The following is a 7,797-nucleotide window of genomic DNA, read 5'->3' on the forward strand; positions in this document are numbered from 1 at the left end:
TGATCTCTGTCACATGTCTAAGAAAAGTCAGAAAGAGATAAGGCTTATCCTTATCCTTCAGCTGGCATTGTATGATAGGTTTATTTAGATTCTGTAAGAGATTGCTACTATCTAGAGGCCTCTATAAAAGGAGGAGCTCACCTCAGTTGTAATCAGATCTCAATGAACATTGCAATATATCCACTTTTTCTATCTTACAAAATGTTCTAAATTTTTCTTCTCTCTTTGAAAACTTAGCTAGTGTTATTTCCTTCTTTCTCAATCTAGTGCCATAAAGTATGCTCTGAGCTTTCCTCTGCAGAGGATCCTGCTCATAAGAAAATGGCATGGATAGGATCCACGAGAATTTCTCATAGTGAAAAAGGGACTCAATGTTATAATACTAAATTTTGCTCGGACCCTTTAATCGCACTCGTTAAAATGGTTGAAAAGAGTGACCGGGATAAGCATACAATGTATTATATCATTGTCACCTTGAAGTACTGGAGATCCACTCCTGTGGTATCAGAGCCTCAAGTTTATAAGAGGAAGAAGAAGGTAGCACTAGTAAAAGTAAGTAAGAGAGAACTACTAAACATGAACCCTATAGACTCTTTAAGCTCTTCACAACCCATACATCATTCTACCTTCCTAAGCATAGACCGATTACCCTCTAATTATGGTGGTGGTGTATGTTAATTGTGCGAATTTTTTCCTCAACGAATTATAGAGCAACAGTTGTATTGTATGGATCCCTAGATGCGTCAAAGATGGAGATAGAATTTTGCCCTCATTTGCCTTCAATAAAATTATTATATTCGAATAGCAAAAAAATGGGTGTGTTAGTTATCTATTATGCATATTTTTAGTAAAATTTGGGTTGGTTCAATCTAATTATCTAAAAAACAAACTTACTCTTCTTATAAATATCAGTTTTTGAATTGTACACTAAAAAATTCTAATTTTAAATGAATAGAAAAAAATTTAAAATATAAATAAAATTTAAATGACTTAAAATAAAAAATTATAAAGCAAAATAAATGACTTAAAATTAAATTAAAGTAATAAAATATCTCAACAAAAGTTAAAGGACTTTAAAATCGAAAGATAATATGAAAATGTTAAAGAAGAAAACAAAGACTTTGTAAAAAAAAAGTAAATTTGCAAAAGAGAAAAACTTACAAGAAACTTAAAGAAATTTAAAAGATATAAAAAAAATCTTATAAAAAAAAGTTCTTTACAGATTCAAAAAATTGCTAAAAATATGAGTGTGCGAAAATGTTTTTGAAAACGAATTCTAATCTTTACTCCTTTCATATTATATCTATTAATAGTCTTTTTTAATCGATTAGAATTTTTTCACGTGCTCTACCTACAAAAAAATTAAACATAATTGTTTTTGCTATAACAAGTGTGATAATCGTCTTCAACTGTTTTAATTATTGGCCTCTTCATTACTTCTATTATAGACCTTCATTTTCGATTTACACCTTTTTCGATCAACCTAATTTACTTATTGATGATTTCTTTCTATTATTTTAAATATCTTTTTAATATAGTCTAGACAAATGTATGTCTTCAATTTATTTATCATCAAATTTAAATTATTTTTAGCCAATAGAATGTATAACTGATAAGATTGGTATAATGTTGGGTACAATTCTTTTGCAGAATTTGATAATATATTCTGTAATTTGCGGTAAAAAAGTGGCGAAATTTCCTTTCTAAAATGGTCTGTTTTGATTAATATATTCACATTTTAGAGAAAAAATTGTATCTGTTAAGTTATTTAGTTGGAAAACTCAGAAATACGTTTTATAGTATCTTCATAATAAATGTGTCTTTCTTAAATTTTATATCTTTATAGTTTTTAATAAATAACTTCGAAAAAGAATTATCTTAAACAAATTGTCAGATATACATTTAATTAATAAATTTTTTAAATTATATTTTTTGTTAATTAATTAACAAAATTCAATTTTAAAATATATAAAATTTGTACTTTTTAAATTAAAAAATTTAATATAATTTTAAATATAAGTAAAATATTTAAATTTATTTTTAATTTTATTATATTTATGTCTATTAAAATTATTTTGGCTTTTAAAAATAACTTTATCAAAACACTACTATTGAAACTTATACTTATTGAAGATTAAATCACTTTTATTTTGTCTTACCAAATATTATTACTATGACTTTTGAAAAGTTTTACTTAAAAAATAAAAATAAAAAACTTTTATGAAATAGAAGTTTTATCAAATTTAATAAGATTATAGAAGGAAGTAAGTCCAAAAAAGAATTACAAAGTCTTGAAGGTGTAATAATAAGATAGAAGGCGAAAGATACTCTAAATAATAAACTAATAGCATTTTATTTTGAAACATGTCTAAATATTGAAAAATTAGAAGTCAAGATCGTAAATTACTTAATGCAAACTGAAAGAATAAAAATGTGAGAGATATATCGTTTAGTTAGCATAATTTTTTTTACTACGTGTTAAAAAGCACTGAACATTTTTTTTTGGGCTTGTTTAATTTTTATAGTTTAACAAATATAGCAAAGGGCCGGGCTCAGTTAATAAATTTATGAGGAATGTTAGGGGTTAGCAAATTATGTAATTTATAGTTATTAATAATATTTTTAATAATGTAACATTACTCAATTTCTTTCTCTAAATTTATTTGGGACTTATTATAAAGCATTTGAATAGGAGTACATCTAAACACATTTGAAATATGTTGCCCATTATAAAAGGCAAATACTTGGAGAACAATTCGCCTAGAATGATTTTGTTAATTGTAACGCATTCATTCATTCACTTATTCTCTCTCTTTTTATTTTTTGGCATTTCTAAATTTATTGTTACATAAATGTATTAGTTATAGTAGATTAGTATACTTAACTTAATTAGCATTTGTGATTAATAGTTAGTTACTAGTTAGTATATTTAATTCGTCTAAGATATTTATTATGTAAATTGGTATATAAAGTAGGATTTGTTAACTCATTCTGTTAATATGTTATTTTATCTATATCACTTTTTTTCTTTACCAAACAAATTTTAGAACCTTTTTTTTACTCCCTATTCCATTCTTTTCTATTAATCAAACTTCACAATCCTTTTCCAGCTTTTGTTTTCACATGATATCATTTGACTCCAGACATTTTTCACATTCTAATCTTCTTTGTCTACGTCCAGATCCAACATCTTTTCCAAACTCACACAATAGAGATTGATGAGAGCTGTTCATCGAATCTCTAGGATTTCAATAACAGTGTTCCGATCAGCGAGTTAGGGAATCGTGTCTTGGAATTGCTTTCTTCTTCTTTCTTTTCGTCTGATGAGAGTTGCGATTTTTTCATCGACACTCCCCTTTTTTCTTGTGACTGAATCTCAACCACAATCAGTAAGTTTTAGAGAAGAATATCTGGATTAAGCTTTTTCGGTAACTTCATCAATCACGGCCTACTTTGCACCGAATCTCTTTAATGGATTCCACTCACAGTGACGTCAGCTCCACTACAACTTCTAATGTCGATATCAACATGCTTCTTCTTCAACTCACTCAACTCCAGAACCGCACAAATTCAAAATGGTGCATCCTCCTATTGCTCAAAACAGTTGATACTTTTTGCACCCAGCTAAAAGTCCTGGTAATCCCTTAATTTCTCTTCGTCTCAATTCTCAAAATTACATTAATTGGTCCCGCTCGATTTCGTTAGTACTTGAGTCCAAGAACAAAATTCTCTTTATTGATAGCTCTCTCCCTCGATCGGCGGTTACCGATCCAATGTATGCGGCTTGGAGTTGTTGTCCTCTCTTGGCTACATTTATCTCTCTCACACAATATTCTTCAGAGTGTCATCTGGAGAAATGTGGCTTTAGATCTATTGAATGATTTAAAAAAATGCTATTACCAGGGAGATCTGTATCATGTCTCAGAGTTGTATGAAAAGTTGTATAGTGCAAAACAAGATGATCTTTCAATCATTTCCTATTTTACCAAGATGGAAGGGATTTGGAAAGAAATTGATAACTTCACACCGATTCCTATGTGTATTACCTGTACTAGCAAGTAGCAAGTGTATCTATTGTTTGGAAGCAATATGATTATACCGCAATGAAGACTATATTGCAAAATTTCTGTGTGGCTTCAATGATCAATTTGCGACTGCCAAAACCCAAATTATACTATTAAAACCCATACCTGACATGGATACTGTGTTTGCAATGCTAACCCAACAAGAACGCTAGCTCAGTCCTTCAGTTGACACTCCAGATTCACAATCTTATACGCTGCTAATTCTGGTCACAATTCCATCAGAGGCAGAGGTAGATGGGGTATGAATGGTAGAGGAAGAAGTCCAAGCAGGTCTCTTAGCACAAAGCATTGCTCCTTCTGTGGCAGAACAGGACACATTGTTGATACATGCTACAAGAAGCATGACCTTCCCCGTATTTGCAGAAATATGGAAGCATCAATAACACTTTCACTAATGAGAATGATAAAACCAGTACACCTTCGACTGCTATTAAAAATGGTGAGAATCCAAGCTATAGCTTGACCAATGATCTAATTGCTTTAATGTCCATCCTACAACTGTCAACCCAATCTAATCACAATATCAACCAAATCACTACATTAATTGAGCCAAAACCATGTAATCATGTAACCAAGTTGGCCCAAACCCGAATAGAGTCACGCACATTAATGACGAGTGAAAATACGCCCCCGAAAACCCTTCGTTACTTCGCACTCATTATGAAAAAATGTTACTTCTTCCTCAACACAAAATCGCTACACGAAACCGCTCCTTCTCTTTGAATCTCTCTCAAAATCACTTAAACTTCAGTCACGATCTCTGCAAAAACCACTACTGGAGAAGAATCTGGAGAAGATTTGGCAAGGAACAACCAGAAACGAACGAAAACAGTAACAGAGATTCACCTTCCTCCTCCTCCTCATTCTCCGCCTTCTTTTTCGCGTTCCTTCTTCTTCACGTGTTTTCTCCTTATCTTCATTTTTTTTGTTGTTATTGCTACTGTATTTTTTTATCTTTAATCTTTCTCTCCCTGGTGAAGAAGCAGTAGAAGGTGAGAAGGAAGAGTTTTGAATTGTGCAGAGCAGAAATGAACCGAAATGGCCAACTCCACTGAACCGAACATCATTCATGTGCTGAATAAAACGTCATAAACATTTAATCATCAAGAAAAATATTTCTACATGCACAAGGAGTCAATTGAACACACTAACAATCAAGTAAATCAAAATGAGCAACTTCACTGACCCGAGCAACATTCATGTGCTGAATAAAACGTCATAAACATTCAATCATCAAGAATAGTATTTTTTCATGCAAAAGATGTCAACTGAACACATAACAATCAGGTGAACCGAAATGGTCAACACCACTAAACCGAACACCAATCATGTGATGAATAAAACGTGATAAGCATTCAATTAGTAAGAAAAACATTTCTGCATGCACAATGACTCAACTAAACACATTAACAATCAAGTGAATCAAAATGAGCAACTCCACTTAACCGAGTAAAATGTTGGTGTTGTTGGTGATGATCATAACGAAAGAAGAAGAAGAATATGCATGCGGGAAGAAGAAGAAGCAGAAGAAGAACCTACGTGCACGAATCTGAAAGAAGAAGGAGGAGGAGGATGAGGAGAAGAAATACTATTCTTGTTTATTAAAAGTTAATCACAATTTATTCACCACATGAACATTGTTCGGTTCGGTGGCCTTTGTGATTTTGATTCATCAAATGAATGTTGTTCGGTTCGGTGGCCTCCTTTTACTTTGTTCAGAGTTTAAGATTATTGTGATAGCATGCAACAATCATTTCCTAGCTGTCTTAACATAATAACCTCATTCAACTGATTTGAAGTTGAATCATTCATTGTTTCCATTCAGAAGTGTAGATCGAAGAAGAAAACGAAGAAGAAGAAGAAGAAGAAGAAGAAGAATGACGGAGCTTATCACGCTGAATTCAATGCAGATCAATAATGAAGAATGCGAGCAGAGAAGAAAAACGCGAACAGAGAAGAATGACGAATTTTATTAGGTTGAAGAAGAAGAAGAATGCGAATAGAGAAGAAGAAGAAGAACGAAAATGCGAGAAGAGAACAAGGTTTACGATGAAAAAGCTTTATCACGCAGTAGAAGGTTTACGTTATATACATTATATGAGGCACGTGTATAACAAACGTGTAAGGGGGTTGGGGAGGCGCGTCTGATTGAAGTTACTTGGATAGCTTGGATGAAAAAATTACATGGATGTAGAGCTTTTTCGTAATTAAAATATGTTTGATGTTCAATTCATTAGGTATGCGGATGATTATTTTTATTCTTAGGTGGATGGTTATTTTTACTAAGGGTGAGTGGCGTGTGGCAAGCCAAGCAGTAAAGATGAAGTGGGATTAATATTGATGAAGGTGGAGGTAGCCGTCAATTGAAAAAGAAAAGAGTATTTGAGTAAAATATTTCGGTAAATTATGATTTTGGATGGTTATTTTTTTAAATAATTAATTGAATTTTTTAAAAATTTGAAATTTAAAATTGGGAGATTTAAAATTTAAAATTTAAAATTTAATGTAAAATAATTGAATAAAAGTTTTTGAATTTAGAATAATTTATAAAAGAATTTTTATTGTGTATCTCTATTGAGTTAAATAACTAACTCATTATACACATTGTTAATATTTTTCATTGTTTGTCTAATGGGATTCTTTTGATATTACTGGTCCTTAATCGTCATCTATCTCATATCTCTAGATATACCAATTCGATTTATGTGATTTTTGAGCCTAATTTATGTTTCAGAACATAGCATTCTTCTCGTTGAAAAAGATTGATGGTTTAAAATTGAAAAACTAATTTAATTAATATAAAATCTAAAAGTCTAATTAAATTATCACATAAAAACTGATAAATCAATTTAATTATTATCTCTTTTAAATTCTTACTTATAAATTTATTAATCATAATGTTGAGTTGTCGTGGAAAAATGAAAGAAATCATGTTGATGAGAAGAAGACACTAAAGGAGGCAAAATATGAAAAGCATCCGTACCATGAAGTTATGCAATTAATAAGAGAGGCCAGGGGACAAAAAATAAAAAATAAAAAATAAAGAAGCCGAAACATAAATAGAAGAATATTGACATTGAATTGAAAACTGATGTGCTTCAGGTGGCTGTAATTCGTTTCGCTCCCAGCAAAAAGCTTTAACACCCATATCTATGTTAGTTACCTAGTCAATCATTTAACTAGAATCCACTATTTGGACGGACATACTCTGGGAAGGGTAGGAGGCTTCGGCCCAACTTTTTTTTAAAAAATTAATAGTAATAAATTATTAAATATGATTTAATTTTTTTAAAATTTATTTAATATTTAGTCTAATATAAATAAAAATTCAATCTAATTTAAATATTAATAATTTTTAATATTTAAATGAGTAAGTAATAATATTAAAAAAATCTGAAAATACATTATTACTAATATTTTTTAATTAAATAAAATTTTTTAAATCTCATAAAGTAAATTTTTTTTTGTGAGTGTCTTTTTTATTTCATTTGATATTAATTCTTTTTGTTTCAACTATTACAATTAAGAGATCTTTTTCAGTGATAAATATTGTGAAGAATAACTCATAAACAAAATGAAAGGTTAATTTCTTGCTAATTGTCTTTTAATTATATTGAAAAGAAAATTGCTGAAAAATTTGACACAGATTCTATTATCGATAAGTTTTATGATACGAAGAATCGACCACTTCGTTAATAAAAATTATATATAT

This window comes from Arachis ipaensis, chromosome B9 (assembly GCF_059453495.1).
Source record: "Arachis ipaensis isolate K30076 ecotype BB chromosome B9, ASM5945349v1, whole genome shotgun sequence".
Classification (NCBI taxonomy): Eukaryota; Viridiplantae; Streptophyta; class Magnoliopsida; order Fabales; family Fabaceae; genus Arachis; species Arachis ipaensis.